Genomic DNA, 24,419 nt, shown 5'->3' with positions numbered 1-24,419 from the left:
TTGTCATAATATATACTTATATACTAATTTATATATAATAAATAATATATAAATATATATGTATTAAATATATAGGGTAAATTACATCTGAGGTGCCCAATTTTTGTGAAAAGGACCTTTCGGGTGCCCCTTTTTTGAAAAGTGTTATTTAGGGTTCCTTGTGAGCTTAGTTCTACCCCAATTTAAGTGTATTTCCAAATTTACCCCTCTCAATCTCATTCCCACCTCTAACCCCATCTTCACCTCTGTTTCTACCTCCGCCATCACCACCACAGTCGTTGTCGCCACCTCTACTCCCTCCCTTCCTCCCTTGCTTCTCCGCCCTCCCCTACAACCCGCTGCGCCCTCTCCATGCTCCCGGCCTCTGCCTAGCCCCAGGCCGCTCCGCCCCCACCCCTATTTCGTATATTATTTAACTTGACTGGTTGTTGTCACTGTTGACTTTGAGACTGAGTACTGCACAATTCAATTGAAGGCGGCTCCGAATAAGAGCAAGAACCTCATCAGTTCAACGTCAAGGAACGAAACCTCCTCTCTATCACTTACAAGAGCGTAATTAGCGCAAACTACCCACTCACGAGATCGAATCTGAGTTTTCCTTGATCGGTGATGGAATCTTAGTCCCCTTGATTCAAGACTCATTCCTTCCGCCGCTGGTAGTAATTCTAAGTTTTTTTTTACCTCAAGATGAAGGGTGATTAGAACTGCTATCTTTCATAGTTTAAGACTGGTGCAGAGCGCAAAGAGGCTGTTGAGACTTGAGAGCACCCTCATTGATTATAAGTCACCACAGGTATTGCAATTGCAGAGCTTGCTCCAACCCATCCGTCAATTGCAAGTTTCGCTCAGCTGCTACACCGCCTGTGCGCATCTCCCAGCCCCTGCAACATCTCACAACCATGTCCCTGCTATTGTCCAACCCAACCCCATCCCTGCAACATTCCACAACCCAGCCCATTGCACACCGACCCTACATACCTCCATTGCACACCACCCAGCCATTGCAAATCTCCAGCCAACCGACTGCCTCATCGCTCAGCTGCTGCAATTACCAATACAAATTCTGATCTCCCCAGATTTGATGACAATTTTATGGGTAATTAAGATGAAGCACCAACAAAGTGTTTCTTCTTGCTTTTACTTTTTTTCTTTGATGGGTTCACCGACGTATTTGTTAATTTCTTCCATGATCAACTTTAATGCTCCAAAATTTTAATATGCCAAGGATGCATACCATTTCATGGTTAATTGGCTGGACAGGTTTCCACAATTTAAATCTCATGATTTTTATATATCAAGAGGAGTGAGCTACACAGGTGAAGAAACCATCTTCAATTACTTCTCGTATATATACTTGAACCATTAATCTCTCTTGTTCTTTTCTGCAGATCACCATGTTTCTCAACTATCCGAGCTCGTATATGACAGGAATAAGGATCAGCAGAACTATTCGTTCATTCACCTGAAAGATTTAATGGTAAGTTCATAGAGCCACAAGAATACTGAGATGAGTTGGGCACGGTGCAAGCAGGGGGGGATGGGGCAGGAAGGTGGGGCAGCGGCAGGGGGTGGGGCTGGCAAGGGAGGGGAAGGGAGAGTGAGAATGGGAGAGGGGTGTTACAGGTGGTGGCGGTGGTGGCGGTGGTAACAGAGGTGGAAGCGAAAGTGGAGGCGAAGATGGGTGAGGGGTTGAGAAGGGTAATTTTGGAAATTTGTTAATTTTGGAGTAGGACCAAGCTCAAAAGAACCCCAAACGTCACTTTTGAAATTTAAGGTACCTAAAAAGTACTTTTATAAAAAATTGGGCACCTCATATGTAATTTACCCATATATATAAGAAAATTACATACCAAATATAATATAATTCATACTATATATACTAATTATATATATATAATATAAGAAACCGTATAACAAATACCATATACCGTACCATATACATACCAAATAAAACTGTATACCAAACCGAAACCATATGGTACAGTATCGGTATGGGAAATGGTACCGTACTCGGTATGGTACGGTATCGGTATGGGGTGTTTGGCTTCGGTATGGTACTGGATACCGTACCGATTGACACCCTTATATGCCGCTAGCTAACAGAAAGCGGACAGCATGTCCAACCCTCTCCCTATGTTTTAATATAAGTATTTTTTAATTTGAAATTATTAATACAAGTTGGACATAACGACGCTGGATATAATAATACATAATATTTTGATGCATTACTCGATTTGCGCATACTAACACATTGTATATTATAAGGTGAAAGTTTTCCTTTGTCATGTCCTGTATTTGTTTTGGATTGCATAAATGATAAATTAATTTAACATTTTCATCATTGGGCAACATGGCAGAAAGTTGGTGAGAGAACAGAGGTAAGAGGGAATGGATGAGAGCCTGTATTACGTGGACATTGGTCAGTAAGGAAACCATGTGTTTCTGATTTCGTTTTGATTTTAGTAAGATTGAGAGAAATATTTATGTCATGGTAGCACATTTGATTTGATTATGTTTGTGATGACAAGCGGACTGATGCTGAAGCAGCTATAGAGGCTGATATAAGAGAAGCCTCGAACAAGGAAAACAATGGTGGTAATTAGAAGTTTGCAAATTAAGGGTACATTTGGTTGCACTCCCACTCCGTGAGACCCAATCTTATGCAGAATTGATATTTATTGATTCTGCTCCGATAGAATGAGAAACAGTGTTTGGCAAACTATACCTAAATCAATTCCAGAGCACAAAAAGATCAGGAACAGCCATGGTTTAGTATCGGTCCGTATCCTATTGTATCGAACTATCGATACATATGTTTTTTTAGAAAATGCTTTGTTTCGGTTGGTATCATATTGTATCGGCCGATATGATACGATACAATACAATACGTACCGATACTTACAATACGTACGTTAAAGGGTTATTTGAAAATATCAATATGTATGGGCCGATACGGCTCAATACAGACCGATACAATACTGATACATACCAATATGGTCGATACCAACCGATACACGTTGATACGGCCATTAAAGGCCCATTTGACTATCAGACTATGATTTACATACCGATACGGTCAATACCAACAGATAAACGTTGATACGGCCATTAAAGGCCCATGTGACTATCAGACTGTGATTTTGTTTTTGAGATCAGAGATTGAAGGAGATTTCACAGAAGAAAAAAAATGTATGTTTCAGAAAAAATTGATATTTGTGTTTAAATCATGGTTTTTAATTCTATGCAGTGCTTTCAAATCGATAGATTTAGGTAAAACTAAGTTAGTTGATGCATCAAACTTGATCATTTGCAAGGATTTGTACTCAAATCAATGAAAGTTCCTTGTCTCATTCACGTTTTTCTCCATTTTAGTGTTTATGCATGATACTTGTTATATATTGCTTATTTATATTGTTTTTTGCTCCAAAAGTGTATTCCATGTGTATATTAACCATTTCCATGCGTATTTGTAGCGTACGATACATATCTCCGATACTGTAAAGAATCCCAGAACTTGTAACCAGTGCCTGGCAAACAGAAGAGAGAAGGTAGAAAGAGACTAAGGGAGAAGAAGAGAGAACATGGGAGAAAAGGGTTGTGCGATAGAATAAATGTTCTATCATACTAACCAACGTATATTTATGTTAAAGCCAAAACAAACTTACAAAAGGAATATAGCTCTTATCTAATTAAGCCGAAAGCCTAAAGCCTAAAACAAGAAACTTACTTAGACTAGGAAACTAACAATTAAAGACACAAACTAATAAAGGAAACCACAATAGGGAGACTCCCCCTATCGTGTTACATATCTCTTAACACTCCCCCTCAAACTGGAGTATACACATATCAGAAGAAAGCTCCAGCTTGGACCAACAAGAACAAATATGAAAGGCAGCACCAGTCTTGAACATATGTAGTAGTCATAGACGCAGCAAGCTCAAAGCAGCACTCCAATCAATTATCATAAATCCATCAACAATAGCAGCCCACACAAATTCAATTAGCAACAGTATCACACCAACACCAAAAGCTCTTCCCAAGGAAGACAACAAAATGAAACACCCAACGGCTACATCAAACATCACTTCCAATGAAGGCAACAAAATGCAAGTGTAACAGATAAAGTATAACTCCAATGGTTACACAAAAGCCCATAAAAGTGCAGCTCCAGTGACTACACAAAAGTCCATCAAAGTGCAGCTCCAATGGCTACACAAAAGTCCATAAAGTGGCTACACAAACTGAAAAAAGTCCATAAGAATGCAGCTCCAATGGCTACACAAAAGTCCATAAAAGTGCAGCTCCAACGGCTACACAAAAGTCCATCTCGAGGAAGCCACGCCAACAAACAATCAGACTCACTCCTGAGTCCCGAGCACGTAAAATAAAATCTCAGATAAAATTGCTTGCAGTAGACATCTTCAATCTCCCCCTCACATGTAGCATTACACGTGAAAGGATGGACATCTCAACAAATCTTATAAGCAATAGCACCGAAAAATAAGATCCCAATAAATTAATCTTCAATCACGATCAGCCACATATAATCGCCAATAAAATAAGCACCCCTCTTGATAGCAAACAAAATCCCAAACTTATGCAACGGGGTCCACCAAAGCAAGATTATGGCAAATTTGTAAATAATCCATCAATCCCAATGCAATCCCTAACATGAACTAAATTATTGATCCACCCAAGAGAGGTAAGAGATAAGTACAAGGAAGTAGTTGCAATCTAGTCATTAACCAGAATTTTCAGGTGCCTCTTGGGTAGATAAATAGGGGAATAGTAGAATGGTAAATAACAGAAAGTAGAAAAAAGATGGCATAGCTGTAATTTGGTGAAATTCACTTCAAAACACAATCCAAGCCAAAGGGCAAACTTGGAACAATGAAGAAGATAACGGTAACTTGTAATAAACTTGAGTAGATTGGGTAATAGTAAAGTGTAGAGGCAAACTTGGGAAGGAAACTAAAGAAAGAAAAAGATAAAGACAACCGTCCCAGCAAGGCAGCAACTAAGAAACTATAAACCCATTCGAAGAAGGGATAACTCACGGAACAGAAAACCCAAAAAGTAGGATTCTTCAAGTCTTCAACCTCTCTGTAAAACCAGAAAAGATACGATTCCAGCAAAGGGAGATTTCCACGCAACTCCAAATAGAAGGTCGAAGATTAAACAAAAAAAAAACTGCAACTCCAATCTGACGGTAGGGCTCAGAACCAGATCTGAGTTCCAACTGGTTTCTCACAACAAACAAAGGGGAACAGCAGCGGTAGATATTTGATTCAGTTGAAGGATGGTGGAAGAACAGCTTCAATTGAACCAGCAGCAGCAATATATGTTGACAGTAACAGACGACTGTGGTTCTGTAGCCTCCGCTAGAAAACGAGAATCAAATAAAGTAAACCAGCAAGCATGGTGGAGAGGCAGGTCTTCTTCTCAGAGCCAACAAAAACCCTTTAGCAAATTGATTCAACATCAGCAAAATCGGGAAGCAAATCAGAGGCAGCGAGACCACAAATCCGTAATCGGCAACCAATTTGAGAACAAAGAGAGTCCAGCACGACTCTCAAACAGAGGCAGCAGACGATCGAGGAGAGCCCTCAAACCTTGCAACAGTTCCTTTGATCAGCAATGGTTTACGAAACAAAGCACCAGTAGCAGTTGTCTTCATCAACCGAATGTAGCAAATCAGCAACTCAGTAAACGAAACCCTAGTTCTTCTTCTTCTATGAACTAGGGTTTCTTACTTCAAACCAAAAACCCTAAATGACTCTCAAAACGGCTATTATGGAGAGAATCAGGTACTGGTCACAACAGCTATGATACCATATAAAGAATCCCAGAACCTGTAAACTGTGCCTGGCAAACAGAAGAGAGAAGGTAGAAAGAGACTAAGGGAGAAGAAGAGAGAACATGGTAGAAAGGGCTGCGCGATAGAATATGTGTTTTATCGTACTAACCAACGTATATTTATATTAAAGCCAAAACAGACTTACAAAAGGAATGTAACTCTTATCTAATTAAGCCTAAAGCCTAAAACAAGAAACTTACTTAGACTAGGAAACTAATAATTAAAGACACAAACTAATAAAGGAAACCACGATAGGGGGACTCCCCCTATCGTGTTACATATCTCTTAACAGATACAATACAATACATCTCTTAAAATCACCCTTCCAACACGATACTTGATACCAATACTTTATACCTAGGGAACAGCATTTGGAAGGACTTTTTATAGAATCAATTCTAACACTACACACAGTATATACAGAAATGCTATTATGGCTTATGAAACTACTCAAAATTTATAGAAATGCCATTATGAGATGATTTTTTTATGAGAAGAAAAATTAAATTATAAAAATAAAATATGTCCACATTATTCTCAACAGACTTAGAAATCCTACTTACCCAGGCCAAATTTGCAACCCTAGTAGTTACATAGACTAGATACTTCGACATACATCTTATATACAAACATCCATATTAAGACTTAATAACAAAAATTCGTAATAATATATATAACAGCTCCCAATGCCATCCCCTCAGATTGTATTTTCATAAAGCAAATAAAAAGATAATGTCTGATAGATATAATTGTTCATTCAAAAACATTATGGATTCCAAAACCACCTCACCATTAGTCAAATACAACAATGTATACTAGTTTGGGTCCCGTTTCACATGTCTCATGATGAAAGGATCAAGAACCAAACAAGTCAATCCCATCAAAGAGATTAGCTAGAACAAAGATTGGCATGAATAGATGAGTCCAACCATGTATGTCTTACTGTATTGCTCATACTAAGTAAAAAGAACTGGAACAGAGTTTCAGATCAAATGCTCAATTCCAAAGTTGCACATCAAATTAGAGGAGAGGACCCCAAATTAGCAGATCAAATGCTAAATTCCAAGCCCATATGGTATAGAAAATTGGCCTTGAAAACTAGACATACAATAAAGATTTAATAAAAAGAAAAATGTTATTAGGAATCTACTTGGTACCCATACATGGATATCTTGAAAGAATTCACTTTCAATCAAGGAATCCATCGTCTTATCTATGAATAACAAGGCACACAAGGACATAGCCTGTCTGTTTATTTCAGTAATTTTTGCTTAGAATATATGTATAATGAAGCTGAGCCGTTTCTAGCTGACTGGCCTTCAGCAGTTGGGTTTCCATATTGGATCTGGATCCAGCAAATGGAAATGAATATCAAAACCCTATAAGGGGATTATACATTCATCTGCCAATTATCAAATCCCTATTTGTATTTATGCGGAATACTTTCCTAAATCCAAAAAGGTTGAAGATCAGAATTGCAGGACCATATTTGTAAAAAAATCAAAGTGGCAAAGGGAAAATCTGACATTAGCTTGATTAGAATCCAGCAATACTTACTAATCACATAGAAAATAAACCAAAACAATATACAAAACATATGAAATGTAATAAATTTATTATTAGCTCGGTTAACTGAGACAAACAAGAGATCCGAAGGGCCCAAATTTTTTTTTAAAAAAAAACCCCCATAAAATCGGAAGTTCCTATTCCAAGTTTCCAACATTAACAAGTCGTCAAAAGGGTTTCAAGCAATGACCAGATTCTTTTTTTACCCTAAATCAAACACTGTTGTCTCCTGTTATAAATTCAAAAGCCCCATTTTAATCTATACCAAACTCAGTATGCGCGCACGCGAGAGAGAGAACAATAGAGTAAAACCAATGATTGCAGGGGGGAAAAAACTTCAGCAAACTTACAAATAAAAATCCATGCTTGCAATAAATCAGAAGCCAAAAATGCAAGAAAGACACCTTATATTACCTTTTACGACTCTTTGCCAATTTATGGGGCACTCAGGGCAACGGCAGCAGCAGCGATGGGAGAATCACTCCTAGGACAGAAACAGAGAACAATAGAAGAAGCACCAAAATAAGTTTGAATTGGAAAAACTATATAACAAGGAAAACAAATTCAAGAGCCAGAATAAGTTTGAATTGGCAAAATTATAAAACAAGGAAAACAAATTCAAGAGCCAGAATAAGTTTGAATTGGCAAAACTATATAACAAGGAAAACAAACTCAAAATAGATAGCGGGAGAGAAAGACAGAGAAACGAGATGAGAGAGAGAGAGAGGAGGCGTACCAGCTCGAGAGAGGCTCTTCGCTGCTCGCCGGAAGAAAGCTCTGGTTTGCGCAAGTAGGGTTGAAAGTGAGGAAGGAGGTCCAATGACAGAGTGCGGGTGTGTTGTATTGTACGAGTACGTATCCTCTCAAATGACCTTCTCCTAATGCCAAGTTTGATATCAATTCGCGGAGAGTTCACTTTTTTTTTTTTTTTTTTTGATAAAAATAAAATCTAATTAATCAAAAAAGGTCCAACATACATCGTTCAGCAGAATTAGAAATCCTGGCATGCGTTGCCAAGGAATGTGCAGGCAAAATTAAAGATCTAGGTTGTTTTATAATAATTACAGACCCAAATAATAGAAATAAAGATTGTATATCAAAAAGTAAATGAAAAGGTCCCAAGGCCATGGGTGTTTTTCTTGATCCATCAGCCAGCTCTGCACTTCTTTCGAATCGGTCCAGATGATCAGGTTCCTGCATTCCAGATGTAGTGCCTTTTCGATTCCTTCTTTGACTTCTCGGAGTTCCGTTTCCTAGGGTGATCCTGCAAATCCAGAATTCATACAATATTCCACAATTTCATTGTTATGAATAACAAAGGCTCCCCAACCTCCCTTCTTAGTGGAGGTATCAAAACTTCCATCTGAGAGGATCAGGCTGCAATCTGTTGTACTGATGTCGATAGAAATCAATGGTGGGCTTAGTATCTTCCTGTGTAGAACCCTCATCTTTGGTTGCGGATGGGTCTGGATTCCCCTACTGAAGAAGATTATTGTCCCTAATCCAATTAGAAATATTCTGCATGATTGAGTTTGGGCAGTATTTGTTCCCATGGAAAACGAGTTCATTCCTACTTTGCCAAATGAAGTACAAAGTTATACTGACAACACCAAGGATTCTATCCGCATCGGTTATAGATAGAGTGGAGATAAGTAAAGTGAGTGCTTCCACAAATCTGTTCCCACGAATGAGCTTGGTTCTCAGCCCTAGTGGTCCTGCAGCCCAAATTAGGGGTGTAAATGAATAGCCGAAATCCGTTTCCGTATCCGTGTCCGTATCCATTTAGCACTATCCGAATCCGTCCGAAAGCTAAACTGATGCGGATATGGATAGGCTACAATTATCCGAAAAGCTATATTTACATGTAAATGGATAAAATATCCGATCCGTATCCGTGTCCGTATCCGTTTAGCACTATCCGAATCCGTCCGACAGCCATAGTACTAAATCTCATTTCGTTTCGGTGTTTCGGTCTGACCGAAATTTCCGAGATACCGAAATTCTGTCGAAATATGGTATTTTTTCTGTGGGTGTAAAATGCCAAAAATGACCGAGATTTCCGAAATTTTCGAAACGAGATGACCGAGATTTCCGAAATTTCCGAAACGAGATGACCGAAATATTCGAAATATTGCATTTTTTCAATTCGATGTTGCATTTCGTTTCGACTCGACCGAAATACTTGAAATTTTGACCGAGACGAAACGAGTTTTAGTACTATGCCGATAGCTAATTGGATGCGGATGCCGATATAGCACTATCCGAGCCGAATCCGATCCGTTTACAGCCCTAGCCCAAATCCTTTTGGTATAGTTACACGAAAGGAAAAGATGCCATGGTGTTTCAGGTTCAATCTGGCAAAGAGGACAAATGGTATATTCCTATCTTTTTTTCTTTTTTCTTTATTTCTTTTTTCTTTATTTCTTTTTCCTATCTCTCCCTCTGTTATAGGAATCCATTAAATGTGATTTGAGTTCAAAATTCGAATAGGTATCTAACTCGTTTTGGGTGGTGTAATACTCTCTTCCCAACTATAAATCATGTCCCATCCGTTTAACGCTTTACCTAGAAATCGTTAAGGTTTAATTCAAAAGCTTTGACAAGATAGTTTAACAATGTTTGAGGTATTATCGCATCGTTCATATCGGGCAATACGTATCGATATCGCCATTGTTTGAGGTATCAATATCATGTCAATCGTATCGGGGCGATACGTAATAGTTTTGACTGTGGCCGATCCCAATACAGTGCCGATATCGTATCGGTGACACGGTACGTACAAGGGGTAAAACAGTCAAATCCTCTTTTAAAGAGAAATCAGGGGCAATTTTGTCTGATACAGTTGATCCTTGTCAAAACCGTAACAATATCGTATCGGTTTTGCAAGTGACCGACACATGATCCGATAACGCGCACTAAAACCATGGGTATCGTAGGTCACCTATCCCAATCGGGGTTTTTAGTAGTCGGTATCGGTCTTTATCGATCCGGATCGGTTGGGTTGACCCTTGCTTCCTTCAAAACAATTAGATTATTTTTTACATTTTTACCCTTGTCTATACCGGTCCACTAATAAGGGATTGGCTGAGAATCAGTATTGGTCTCCACCGATACTGATACGAATCGGCCGATCTGATACTGATTCTTCAAATCATGATCTCGATATTGTGTTGATGCCATATTGGTCAAATGGTATAGAAAAAGGGTAAAAAAGTATTAAAGAAAAAAATCTTTTTGTTAAAGAAAAACAGGGGTAAACTTGTCTGATACAACCAATCCGTGTCGATGCACGGAGGTAAAGAGAAAAAAAAAAAAAGAGAAACCAATGGAAGTTGCAGGATTCTTCCGCATAAGGTGAGAGAGAGAAATTTGAGATTGGATTCCTAGAGATTCTATCCAGACTCTACATTAGTTACCTATTTGAGTGCAAATCACGTTTAATGGATTCCTATAAAAGAGGGATAGATAGGAAAAAGAAAAAAAAATTGGGGGAAACGGAGTGAGCTCTCCATGAATTGATGTCAAACGTGCAATTAGGAGAAGGTCATTGGAGAGAAATCCTCTTCAAGGTCGTTGGAGAGGATCCGGACTCGTATTGTATTGGGAGCAAAGATAAGTTGGCAATCCTTTCTTATTAATCTGGATCGTGAGTAGCTCCACGATTCTTTAATTTTTTGTGAGGTTTTGTACCGATTCAATCCAATTCTTTATTTTTGTGAGGCTTTGCACCTGTTCAATCCGTGGGAGCAAGGAATTGGACCAAGCATACAACAACAACATAGCCTTTTCACAACTAAATAAATGGGGTTAGCTACATGGATCCTAGTTCTCCAATCAGATCTGTTTGACGTCATAAAAGATACGAGCATGTCTTTAGACATGCCAAACAGGATTCCACTTCCAAATTGAGTCCAGAGAGCAAGAATCAAGAATTGGGAGAGCAACCAAATGTAGCCTAAGCATTGGGTAAGTAGGCATTGAATATAATGAGGTTGAAAATTCTGAGGCTGTTGATAGGGGCATAAAACTAGATGACAAAATTGAAAAGGAGGTACATGAAGTGAAAGAGGAAGAAAAAGCACATATAGACATAACTAGCAGTAAAAAGGGTGTCATTGATGGTCATGTTGAATTTAGGCCACCCAACATTGATAACGGTAAAGGTTCAACATCGAACCCCTCCAGTGTTCTTTACGTTGGTATGGAGTTCGCCAACGAGGATAAAATGTTTCAGTTGTACAATGAGTATGCTAGGATAATGAGATTTGATATTAGGAAGTATAAGTCCTACTGTTCCACAAAAAGAAGAAAAAAATAAAAGGAAGAATTATGAAGGTAATGAGGTACTTGTACCAAAGTTGTGTGTGCCACAAAGCTTATTTTAGGAATTATAATGACAAACAAGATACAGGGAAAGTTGTGAAGCGTCAACCCAAGTCTAGAGTTGGTTGTGAGGTAGCTATGCGGATTAAAGCAGATCCAAGTGGATTCATTGTGAACAAATTCGTAGAAAGCCACAAACATGGACTCGCTGCTGAAGAAAACACATTTAGATTCTGGTCACATCAAGAATGAACTCTTGTTGTGAACCTATAGAATGCATGACTTAGCCCAACCCAAATATCAGACATTATACAGGAAGTAGTCGGTGGGTAACGTAATGTAGGTATGACTAAAAAAGTTTTCTTGAATTATATGAAGAGGAGAAATAGAAAAAATATTGGAATTGATTGTGACCAAATTCAAGACTATTTTGATAGATCGAAGGCCATGGAGCTTGATTTTGTAAGTAACATATGGACTACAGTGATGGCATTGTTCGTGTTGTATTTTGGGTAGATGGCAGGTCAATTGCAGTGTATGAAGGTTTTGAGGACGAGGTATTGTTCGACACCACATATAAAAAAGAATTGAAATTCCCATTTGGTCCATTTCTCGGTGTAAGCCATCATGGTCAGACTATATTGTTTGATTGTTGACTAATAGCAGACGAGAAAGCCAAAACCTTTGGTTAGCTATTTACTATATGGTTGAAGGCCATGGGTGGTAAAGCTCCACTATCTATCCTCATGGATCAATGCCCCGCTGTCATAAAGGCGATTGAGCAAGTGTTTCCACAAACGAAGAACATTTTATTTGTGGCACATTTCTCGTCATATCTTGGGGCAACTTGGCCCCTTATTTCAATGCCCATCATGGATTAGAGGCAAAATTTGGGAGGTATATGGATAGGAGCAAGACAGAGGATGTGTTTGTGCAATGAAGGGCAAATATATTGGAGAGGTATCGGTTGCATAATCACTAGTGGATGAAAATGCCATACAACCTTCATAGGCATTGGGTGGTAGTATTCATGCAAGAGACATTATTTGCGAGAATGTCACCAACATAACACAACAAGAGCATGAACTACTACTTTTGTGGTTATTCAAAGCAATCCACTTCTATGAGTGTGTTTGTAAAGAATTATGATAGAGTTGTAAAGACATGGAGAGAGAGGGAGACAAGAAAGGAATAAAATTCTATATAAAACATCTATTCTGTAATCTACAAGTACTATCGAGTAGCATGCTTTCTAGGTGTACACCAAGTCTCTCTTAGATATATTTAGGAAATAGAATCTCGAGAAACTTGGAATTTCAACGAGGGTAGTGAGACACAATGGACCGGACACGGAGTATGCACAGGGTCCATATAATGTTCCTAATGAGGAAAGATGTAGGATGATGGAGAATACAGAAAACGGAACAGTATCATATAGTTGCCAAACGTTTGAGTTCATGTGCTTTTTGTGCAAGCATGTACTAAGGGTGTATTAGCGGAATGAGCGGCAGAAAAACCTTATGTAGTGCATACTTCAACGTTGGAGGATTGATGCTGGGAAGTCTGTGTTGGTATATATGGTTGTAGGGCACATTGATTAAAATGTGTCGATCCAATCGTTTTGGATCCTATAGAATGTGAAGACATTGCATGCTTGTGATTGGTTGTTGTGATTCCTCACTTGTGTTCAAAAGTAAAGAAGCTTACTTTATTGGTATATCTGACCTCTCTCTTTAAGTTTTATAGTGTAGATGTTTGTGTTTGTAATAATTCATTAGATGGTCATGTCATTCTTGTGTTTTAATTTCTGGTGCATACCAGCAAGTGGAAACCTTAATGGATATCATAAGCCCTTGAGTAAGCCCACCCCTTCAGAAAGTGTTTCTACACTTGAGTAAGTCCATGTTCGGCATGCGAAGATAACATCATTGGTATCATCTGTAAAGGAGAAGGCCACCTCAGCACCCCTGCGGGTTAGTTAGTTGTTACTGACCACCAACTGACCAAGTGCGTCAAGTGGATTCTTGTATTCTAGATTATTCTATTATGATCTAGATCCAACCTTGTATTATAAATACATTACAATTCATTAATAATATGTTGTTGGAAAACCTCAATATGGTATCAGAGCATAACCTCAAATGAGTTCTTTCCTTTTCGTCTTCCTTTCTTAGCTTTCTTCGCTTTCTTAGTTTTTCTTCTTTCTGCTTTCATGGCGTCTGAAGATCAATCTAGTGTTCTCTCCTCCGGTTCTTCTCTCGCTCCTCTGGTTTCTGTCTCTGCTCATCACTCCTTACCGCTTAAGCTGTACTCAACTAATTTTTTGCTTTGGAAAGCGCACTTTATCCCCTTTCTCAAGGGTCATAACCTACTTGGCTATGTCGATGGGACCTTCCCTTGACCATCTTCTCCGGTCGTTTCTGCAGATTCTCCGGCTCCGATTGGCGATTCCACCTCTGATCTTTGGGATAGGCAGGATCAATTGCTCCTTAGCTGGATGATCTCCTCTTTATCCGAGGAAACCTTGCCGTATATTATCTGTGCCCAAACTTCTTTTGATGCTTGGCAAACCCTAACTCGGGTGTTTGCTCCATCGTCTCGTTCAAGAATCATGAATCTCAAAGATCGTCTTCTCAGTCTACAGAGAGGGACTTCAACAGTGACTGAGTACCTTCTTGCAACACGGTCCATTGCGGATGCTCTCGCTGCCATCAATAATCCCGTTTCGGATGAAGATCTTATCCTTGCTGTTCTTCGAGGCTTAGGAGATGAATATCGTGATTTTTCCACCTCTGTGCGTCTCCAATCTGAGTCCCTGTCGTTCTTGGATCTCTCTGGTCTCCTGCTCACTCAGGAGCTTTATGTGTTATCCTCTGCCTCTGCTGCTACTGGGATTTTGACGGCCAATGTTGCTACTCGTGGTTCTTCTGATCGACCACGGTCTTCTCAGGGTTCTTTGTATCGTGGTAATCGTGGATATCGCGGCAATCGTGGATCTTCTTGGTCTCAAGGTCGTAATCAGGACCGCCGGCAGAATCACTCTGATCGTGGCTATAATACCGGTTCTGCTCAACCTTATTCTGAATTCGGTGACTCTCAGCATCGTTACCAACGGCAAAATCAGAATCAGGGGAATACTTCGTCCCAGCAGGCTTCTTAGTCAGGTGCAGGCTACTCTCCCACGTTTATGCATTCACCACGGAACAACTGCCAGATTTGTCGTCTTGAATCTTGATGGACATCTTGCATCTTAATGTCCTCAACGATTCAACCATGCCTATCTTGGTACCACTCTCAGTTTCTCTGCTTTTAGCCTTGCATCTTCTTGTTCTTCAGTTTCTTCCTATTGTTCCAATTTCTGGCTTCTAGACAGTGGGTCTAATTAATCATATAACTGCAGATCTTTCTAATCTAGCCATTTCTAAACCATACACTGGTAATGACAATGTCATTGTAGGTAATGGGCACTCTCTTTCCATATCTCACTTTGGTTCTACCTGAGCTGAATGTTCTGGGATTACCTTCTCTCTGTCTGCTGTCCTTTATGTTCCCAATATTCATTGTAATTTGCTATCCATTTCACGATTTTGTGCTGATAACCATGTCTTCTTTGAATTTTATTCCTCCTCTTTTTCCATTAAGGACTGTCAGACATGCAGGAAGCTTTGCCAAGGCCGGAGTAGCAATGGCCTATTTGGTCTTCCACTTACTGTGTTGAATGCCATTAGTACCTGCTCTGCTATCTCTGCTGCTGCTGCCTCTATCACTGATTGGCACCGACGCCTTGGACATCCATCTCCCAGACGTACTCAGCAGCTTCTATCCTCTGCTTCAGTTCCTTTTACTGGTAAGGTGTCTCATTGTGATGCCTGCCATTGTTCTAGCAGTCATAAACTGCCATTTACCATATCTTCTACCATAAGTGCTGGTCCTTTGGACTTGATACACAGTGACCTTTGGGGCCCAACCCCTGTTACATCTTTTGATGGATTGACGATTTCAGTAAACACTGTTGGTTGTACCCTATCCGTCTTAAATCTGATGTGCTCGCTGTTTTTACCGGTTTCAAATCGCTGGTAGAAAATTATTTTCAACGTTCTATCAAATCCTTTCAATCGGATGGTGGTGGAGAGTTCTTAAAACTAGCCAATATATTTTTCATTAATGGAATTACACATAGGTTTTCTTGTCATCACACGCCTGAACAAAATGGCGTGGCTGAAAGGAAGCACCGGCATGTTGTGGAATCCGGTCTGGCCATGCTTTTTCAGGCTGGTATGCCTCAGCTTTTCTTGGACTGCTGCTTTTCAGGCAGCTGTTTATTTGATAAACAGGCTTCCTTTGGTCATTCTTGGTGGCAAATGCCCTTATCAGCTTCTGTTTGACATCAGTCCAGCTCATGAGCTACTTCGAGTGTTTGGGTGCCTCTGCTACCTGGCTCCAACCGTGCATAGTTGTCCCTTGGCTCCAACTTCTTTCCTCTTCATTCTTTCGATTTCTTCTTGATTTCTTCTTCCCTTCTTCCCTTGATTTCTTCTTCTGCTTCTTTCCTCTTCGATTTCTTTCGATTTCTTCTTTCCTTGATTTCTTCTTCGATTTCTGAATTTTCTTCTTAAAACTTGAGAAACAATAGAGAAAAATAAAACATGGCTTGAGTATACATCTATTAACACATAAAATAGAGAGAATAAAATAAAACATGGTCGACATGCTCGCATGGCGGGCACGATAATCGCGTGACACCCTCCACCGACTTGATCGCGTGCGCGTGACAACTATGACCGGCCAGTCAAACTTCACCTTCATCTCTTTCTCGGGTATTCTACTACACATCTTGGATACCGTTGCTATGACCCCTCTACTCATAGGACTTACATCTCTCGTCAGGTTCAGCTTGTGGAGAATCACTTTCCTTACTCCACTCTGTCCTCTGCTCGGCCTTCCAACTTTCCCGTTGCTTCTTGGCTCCCTGTGGCTCCACCAGTCTTATACCCATGCTCTGGTAGCACAATGCCTGTTTCTCGGTCTGCTGGATCTATTGATGCCCAGCCTGATGGTTCACGACCAGGTATTGCTGGTTCTGTCGCTGGGGTTATACCTGCTGATGCACGTTAGCTTATTGAATCTCCTGGGCTGCAGTCTCTTGCTACATGATCTGGATCTACTACACCGAATACTGCTACGGTCAATGGGTCCTTGCCTTTAATGCATTCTGTAAATGGACTCTTAAATAACAATGATGTATCTAACACTATACTGGATGGGCCAACTGATACACTTGCTGTGAATGGGCCAACAAATTCCGCTATTGGCCCTAGTGTTACTTCTCTTGGGCCTGCTGGTATCTCCAGCCCAACGGCATCTCAATCTGTTTTACCACCCACTGATCCACCTTGCAATCCTGGGCCACCCCGTATGGTTACCAGGTCACGTACTGGCTCCTTAAAGCCACCACCAGTTCGCCTCAATCTTGTGACCACTACGGCTGATAGTGCGGTGCCTACTTGTTATACTCAGGCAGCCCGCTGTCCTCATTGGCGGACAGCCATGCAAGAAGAATTCAATGCCTTGCTAAGTAACGGCACATGGGTCTTGGTTCCCCCTAGTTCAAATCAAAATGTGATTGGGTGCAAATGGGTGTTTCGTGTTAAACGTAAACCTGATGGTTCAGTTGAGCGCTACAAGGCCCGCTTAGTGGCAAAGGGATTTCATCAACGACCTGGTTTCGATTATGAGGACACGTTCAGCCCGGTGGTAAAACCGGTCACTATTCATATTGTCCTATCCTTGGCCATCACACACAACTGGCCCATTAGACAACTGGATATCTCTAATGCCTTCTTACATGGTGACCTTGGAGAGTCTGTGTACATGACCCAACCACCAGACTTTGTTGACGCTTCCTTCCCTGCCCATGTTTGTCACCTACGCAAGTCGTTGTATGGGCTCAAGCAAGCACCCCGGGCTTGGTATACAAAGCTCAGTACATTTGTTATCTTTCAAGGCTTTGTTGCCTCACGGACCGACACATCTCTCTTTATCTATCGGGCTGGTGCTGTGGTTATCTATTTTCTCATCTATGTTGATGACCTGCTTGTCACTGGCAACAGTGTAGAAGCCACTGCACATTTTATCACGGCTTTATCCGCTGCATTTGCGCTTAAGGATCTTGGGCCCTTACATTACTTCCTTGGCATTGAAGCCCAACGGTCGGAAGATGGTCTCCTTCTCACCCAACAGAAATATATCAAGGATCTTTTGGACTCCACACATATGAAGGATGCCAAGCCTCTATCCACTCCTATGGCTACGAGTGTTACCTTAGCCATCACCTCTGGAGTACCCTTGCCTGATGGCACACTGTATCGCCGCACAGTTAGGGCTCTCCAGTACCTAGCTGCTACAAGGCCTGATATTAGGTTTGCTGTCAATAAAGTCGCCCAGTTCATGCACACACCAACCGATGTCCACTGGACGGCTGTAAAGTGTATTCTACGGTATTTGCGTGGAACTCCCACCTTGGGCTTATTCTTTGGTCGGCAAAATACGGTTTCCTTGCAGGCATTCTCCGATGCTGACTAGGCCGGATGCCTTGACGATCATCGATCAACGATAGGATATGGTGTTTTCCTTGGCTCCCGTCTAGTCTCTTGGGGCTCAAGGAAGCAGCGCACTGTTTCGCGCTCATCTACCGAGGCCGAATATCGTGCCGTCGCCTCCACTAGTACGAAATTGGTGTAGATTAGCTCTCTTTTGGGTGAGCTTGGTGTTTTTCTGGCCACTCCCCCTACTCTATGGTGTGACAATGTTGGAGCAATGTATATGCCCGTGTACCCAGTGTTCCATTCCCGCACCAAACACATAGAGATTGACTTCCACTTTGTACGGGAGCTTGTGGCTGCCAAACGACTTGTGGTTCGTTATCTCTCCACCATTGATCAGGTGGCCGACATTTTGACCAAGTCTTTGCCACGTACACGGTTTCAAACCCTTCGATCCAAGCTTGCGATTTCAGATCCGCTGCGCTTGCGGGGGCGTGTAAAGGAGAAGGCCACCTCAGCACCCCATGTGGGTTAGTTAGTTGTTACTGACCAAGTGGGTCAAGTGGATTCTTGTATTCTAGATTATTCTATTCTGATCTAGTTCCAACCTTGTATTATAAATACATTACAATTCATTAATAATATGTTGTTGGAAAACCTCAATATCATCAAGAGCACCTTAGTGAGTCCACGTACGATAGCAAATGATGTCTTCAATGGAGATCAAAAGCCTTGTGTAAGTCTATTCGAGTTGGAGGCTTAGTTAGTAAGTTCGGAAACGGCAATAAAACGGGTACGGAATATGTACAGAAATTAAATGGCTCAGCCGGCAATAATACTTTTCAAAAATCCGGCTTAATAAAACGTGTACAGCAATCATACGGTACATGTTTAATACAGCGGCTCCGTAAGCAAAAATATGGGTATATATTCACTATATAATAGACATGCAACCATGCCCTCCAAAGCCCTCCTCCTATTAAAAAGATTCTGCACCAATACATATGCAATAATGGTAGGGATTCATGTCAATCACCAGTTAGTGATCTGCTGGAGTATTCAGAAACAGGAAAACGGCATTTTGTAGACAAGTTCAGGTCTACAAATGAAAATGCCATTGTTCCAATAAGAACTGCAAAAACCGCTTCTAATATCCATTGTTAGACTCATTGTTAGATTCATTCATACTTAAAAATCTGCGCATTCTCACTCCATAGCATAGTTGTCATGGCGTCGCCATGGCGTCGCCATGGCGCCGCCATGGCGTCTGGCGTTGGGAGAGGGGGCATATCGAGCTACGCCATGGTGGATGTCAATATATCGCTCGATATGGCTTCCATGGCGCGCCATGGCGTCGCCATGGACGCCATACCACGATATGTTGGCATATCGATCGATATTTGTACATATAAAAGTTAGATTAAAATTTTTTTTTTAAACCATTTAATAGCTTAGATGCTTTGCTCCAAATCACATACACTAAAGAAAGACTATTGCTATCAAGCTTCAGAAACAGTTAGCCTATCATTTGATTTTTACTATTGCTTTCAATTATTTGATAGGTTAATCTATATTTTCAATTTTTCATACTTTCATATACACTAATGGATATTAGTTACACTTTCATGAATTAAACCATAGTGGCATAGTATATTAGTAGTAGTGTAGTACACTTTCATGTTGATTTTTGATGTTATAGGACATATATTATAGCATACTAAATGACATTAAAAATACAGAAAATAAAAAATTAAACATGGTCGACATGCTCGCCATGGCAACGCCATGGCGGGCGACATGTCGATATATCGACGTGACACCCTTCCACCGACTTGGATCGCCGTGACGCCGTGACAACTATGCTCCATAGTTCTCAAGCAATAAAAAGATAAAATTATAAACAAGAGTAGAAAGTAATCTGTTAAAAAATATATATATAAATGGCACAATAAGCATTAACATATTTTTCTCCCAGGGCCACTAATATCCATTGTTAGATTCATTCTTACTTAACAAAATATGGGAAGGGCGAAGAAAAGCATTGAACCGTTCCTGAGTTCCTCTTTAAGATTAAAACCTAGAAGAAAAAAACAACATACACACCACGGATCCTGAAATTCTGTAAACCAATATACACAAAACCTTGAGTGAACTCGAATCCATCACAGAAGAATGCACAGGTGGAAGAAGATATTTTTTAAGTAAAATTAAAACCGTTCAATAACACTGGTAAATTTTAATTGAAAAAAAAAACCCATGAATACAAGCAAATAGGGACAAAAATCAGACCATAAAGGCTGAGAAAATACTTACAGATGCAGACGGAGAAGAGAGAGACTCGCTGGCCGAATAGAGACGGAAAAGAAGAGGGGGTAGGAGCTCAATAGCTTCAGATGGAGTGTTCCCGACGCTGAAATCTCTGGCCGAAAGGAGACGGAGAAGAAGAACCGAGTGTTTGTCTGCCGGTATCACCTTGGAACAGAGTGTTACCGCCGCTGCAATTAATCGGGATCGGAAACGGAGAAGAGGAAGGAGCAGGGGGTATTGAGCCTTAGAAGAAGGAAGACACGCCGGCCGCTGTTAAGCTCAAACGGGAACAGAGAAGGAGAAGATGAAAGGAGCAGCCGCTAGAGTCGAGAAATTTTCGTTCGCAATCGGGAAGGTCGAGGTTTTTTTTTTTACTTGGGAAAATTACATGCCCTTCCCCTGTACTGTGAACTAATTACACATTTCTCCATTAGGCTTTCCTCAATTACACTGTGACTCCCTTTAGTTTGCAATATATAATTATTGGGAAGTAGTTTTCTGGCTGGGAGTGTGGCCTACGCCAGCACTCCCATGTGTCTATCTCTCTCCTCCTCAAAACAAGGGGGCAAATATGTCTTTTCAAATAGAGAGGAGAGAGATAGAATCATGGGAGTGCTGGCGTAGGCCACACTCCCGGACAGAGAACTTTCTCCCATAATTATTGTACCAATGTCGTTAGCGTCTATTAAGTGATGACATGGCATAGTAATATTTTATGTAATTCCCAAACTAACCTTGGGTTCATGAAAAATGACCCTTTTACCTCTTCCTTCTTCTTTTTCCTCCTGCAACTTCACTTCACTGATTTTGACATTGAATCAAACTTTTCTGAACCCAACAATGCCCTTCTTCTTCAATATGCCATAATCAAAAATCTTGAATCCTAACCGGTGTCACTCCTCTCTTTTTAGCTCGATCAATGCCATGTGATGAGGAATCAATGTTGTGTTAAACCCTAACCAGCTTAACCACAAGTAGGGGTGTAAGTTTGGCCCTGTCGACCCGAACCCGCCCTGGCCTGCCCTTAGCCCGAACAGGGTCTGGGCTGAGATATTTGGCCCTGAGGGCGGGTCAGGGCTGGAAATTTCTGACCTTGAGTTAGGGTTGGGTCGGGTTAGGGTTGAGGCCTCGAGCTAAGCTTGGCCTGGCCCGGCCCGACCCTGATTTCAGTTATACTATAAAATATATATTGATATAATTTATACATTATAAACTTTAAATTTCACCCACATTTTTTTATATAATATATTATATATGAAGACAATAAGTGTTATAATATAATTTATTATATTGTTATTTTATGTAAAATTAATAATGTTCTTCCCAGCCCATTCTAGCCCATGCATTTCTTTCCCCCTCTCCATGATCAGGGCCAATCAGGGTCGGCCCGACCTGACCCTGAGGGCGGGTCAGGGTTGGATTTTTCTGGCCCTGAGTCAGGGTCGGGTCGGGTCGGGCCTGGGCCCAGCTAAGGGGACTTAGGGTTGGGCTAGGGTTCTATAAAGCCCGGCCCAACCCAACCCTGTTGCAGCCCTAACCACAAGTAGTGATGATCGTTAAGAAGAAGGATAAATTGTGTAACACCCACTAAAATTCAAACGATACTCAACTCACCTCCTCTTATTTGAAAATACTCACCGGACCCCTTGTATATGAGCACTATATTATAAATTAGTCCCTACCGTTAGTTTTATGCTATTAACTTATGAAGTCAGTAAGTTAAAAATATTTGAATCCCTAAACTACCCTTGACCAGTGAGTGTATAGTTACCATTTTACCCTTTAATCTATAAACCCCTAATTCGATGCTATTAACTTATGAAGTCAGCAAGTTAAAAATATTTGAATCCCTAAACTACCCTTGACCAGTGAGTGTATAGTTACCATTTTACCCTTTAATCTATAAACCCCTAATTCAATCCTCTTCCTCACACCACTCTCTTCCTCACATGACCTACAACTCAATCTAAAGCAGAAGTTCGCCAGAGGGAAGAAAAACAAAAAAAAAAATTCGAGAGGCAGCGAGGAAGAACAGACAAAAAGCAAGGCTTTGCCTCAAACATTTCTTTTGGTCGCCTCTTCAAATTCTCAAACCATTTAAACTATTCACATATCTTCTTTGATAGATCAACCCCATCTATATTTCTTCCAGAAATTTCTTTAGCCTTTCTTTTATTTCAAGTTTTCTTTGTCGTGCCTCACAATTTTATCTTTTGTTATTGGGAAAATTACATTGCCACCTCCTGAGGTTTGTACTAAATACAAAATAACCTCCTATGTTTCTAAATTATACAGTCGCACCCCCTAAGTTCCCACTCCCTTAGTTTAGTGTAACAGTGTTCGTTAAATTTTCCCTCAAATAACTAATATACCCCCTTCAATGGTTTATGATCAATAAGAAGCATCCACAATTCTCTTCTTTTTTTTTTTTTTTTAGCCTAACGACAACGTCATGGATGAGTGAACAAGTGCACTATGCACACTATGCACTTGGTGCTTGGTAGAGGGTGCAGCGTTGAAGGCCAAAACCCATCCTAGTTCACACCTTCCCTTCCCCAAGACCTGAAAAATAAAAAACAGAGTAAGACCTCAAAAAATAACACCATGGATGATACTATCCTTGAATTTAGAATTTTGGATTAGATATTTGAAGAAACAGGGCATTGAACCACAGACCAAAATCGATTATCCTTTATAATCCTTACTCCTCATAATCAACAACCAAACGAATATGTTGTACACCAAGATGAGTTCATCTTTCTGGCTTCTTCTTCATCTCCTTCTCATCATATTCTCTGCAACAGCAGAAGATATCGGCTGGGGAGAGTGACCTACGCCTTTGACATCTTCAACCTCCCAACATCTTACTCACCAGAGCATAACGATGAAATTTTACACACTGTTGGTCAATCGGTGAACTTCAATGGCTACTTGCCCATAGGGCATCCCTAACTTCACAATCACCACTACCTCTCTTCCTACACTCCTCTACATCCGTCGACATCTTAAACCTGCAAAGAGGGTAAGACCCATGCATCCCTAACCACTTCTCTATACAACTTGAATGAAATCTGTGCTTACAGGGCATCTCCCTTGCCTCCTCACCAATCTCCCAACCTTCCAAACAGGTCGAACATTTCTTATCCAAATCCTCTTAGGTAATTTCAATCTTGGGCATCGCCTCAATTGAAGCCTTGGATGCCGGAGGAAGCCCTTCTTTTCTCAAGGCATCTCAAAGCAAAGATTCCAAACTCCTTCCTTCTTCGATCATGATCATACCCTGAGTGATAGGGTTTATGAGAATTACGCTCCACAGTCCTTGCCCCTGTTTCTTGATCTGAATCAGTACTATCGAATTCTCTTCTCGGAGAACCAGCTATACCCAGAATTAGGGGAAGTAGGAGAGACGAATCCCTGTTTCTCGTACTTGCCAGTTGCTCAGTGAGCGATGATTCCTCATCTGGGTTAGCCGCCATCGACTGTTTTTTGTTGATCTATTGCCGTAGTTGAACAAATAGAATCTCATAGAGAGAGAATTGCAATATCTTGAAGAAGAAAGAGATGGGAAAACAGAGATTATATATGAACATTCGCACATAGAAAGCGCCCCACAGAAATAGGAATAGGAAGAAGGAAGGTTGTGGAAAGATCTAGAAAGTTATCCGTCTTATGAAACTGCGTGAGAGTTGCAAAGCCCTACCTTAAGCTGTAAATTTCTCCCATTTCCACCACAGACGGTGAAATTGAAGCTCCCACCAGTAATCTCAATCAGAAGAAATGCAAGAATCCTAGACAAATAAAGGGAAAAATGAAGGAGCTATGAA

General features: G+C 40.6%; 1 long non-coding RNA gene across 1 annotated transcript; it reads right to left on the bottom strand.

The window, feature by feature from the left end:
* Positions 1–234: 234 nt before the first annotated feature.
* LOC122642925 lies at positions 235–23,737 on the bottom strand. The gene is made up of 3 exons (XR_006330130.1): positions 23,549–23,737; positions 18,529–18,533; positions 235–245 (listed from the first exon to the last, which is right to left on the bottom strand). It is a non-coding gene; the product is annotated as an uncharacterized LOC122642925 (long non-coding RNA).
* Positions 23,738–24,419: the final 682 nt, after the last annotated feature.

Source organism: Telopea speciosissima, chromosome 10 (assembly GCF_018873765.1).
Source record: "Telopea speciosissima isolate NSW1024214 ecotype Mountain lineage chromosome 10, Tspe_v1, whole genome shotgun sequence".
Classification (NCBI taxonomy): Eukaryota; Viridiplantae; Streptophyta; class Magnoliopsida; order Proteales; family Proteaceae; genus Telopea; species Telopea speciosissima.
The sequence above is the reverse complement of the archived record's forward strand: the minus strand, read 5'-3'. Positions and strand labels throughout refer to the sequence as shown.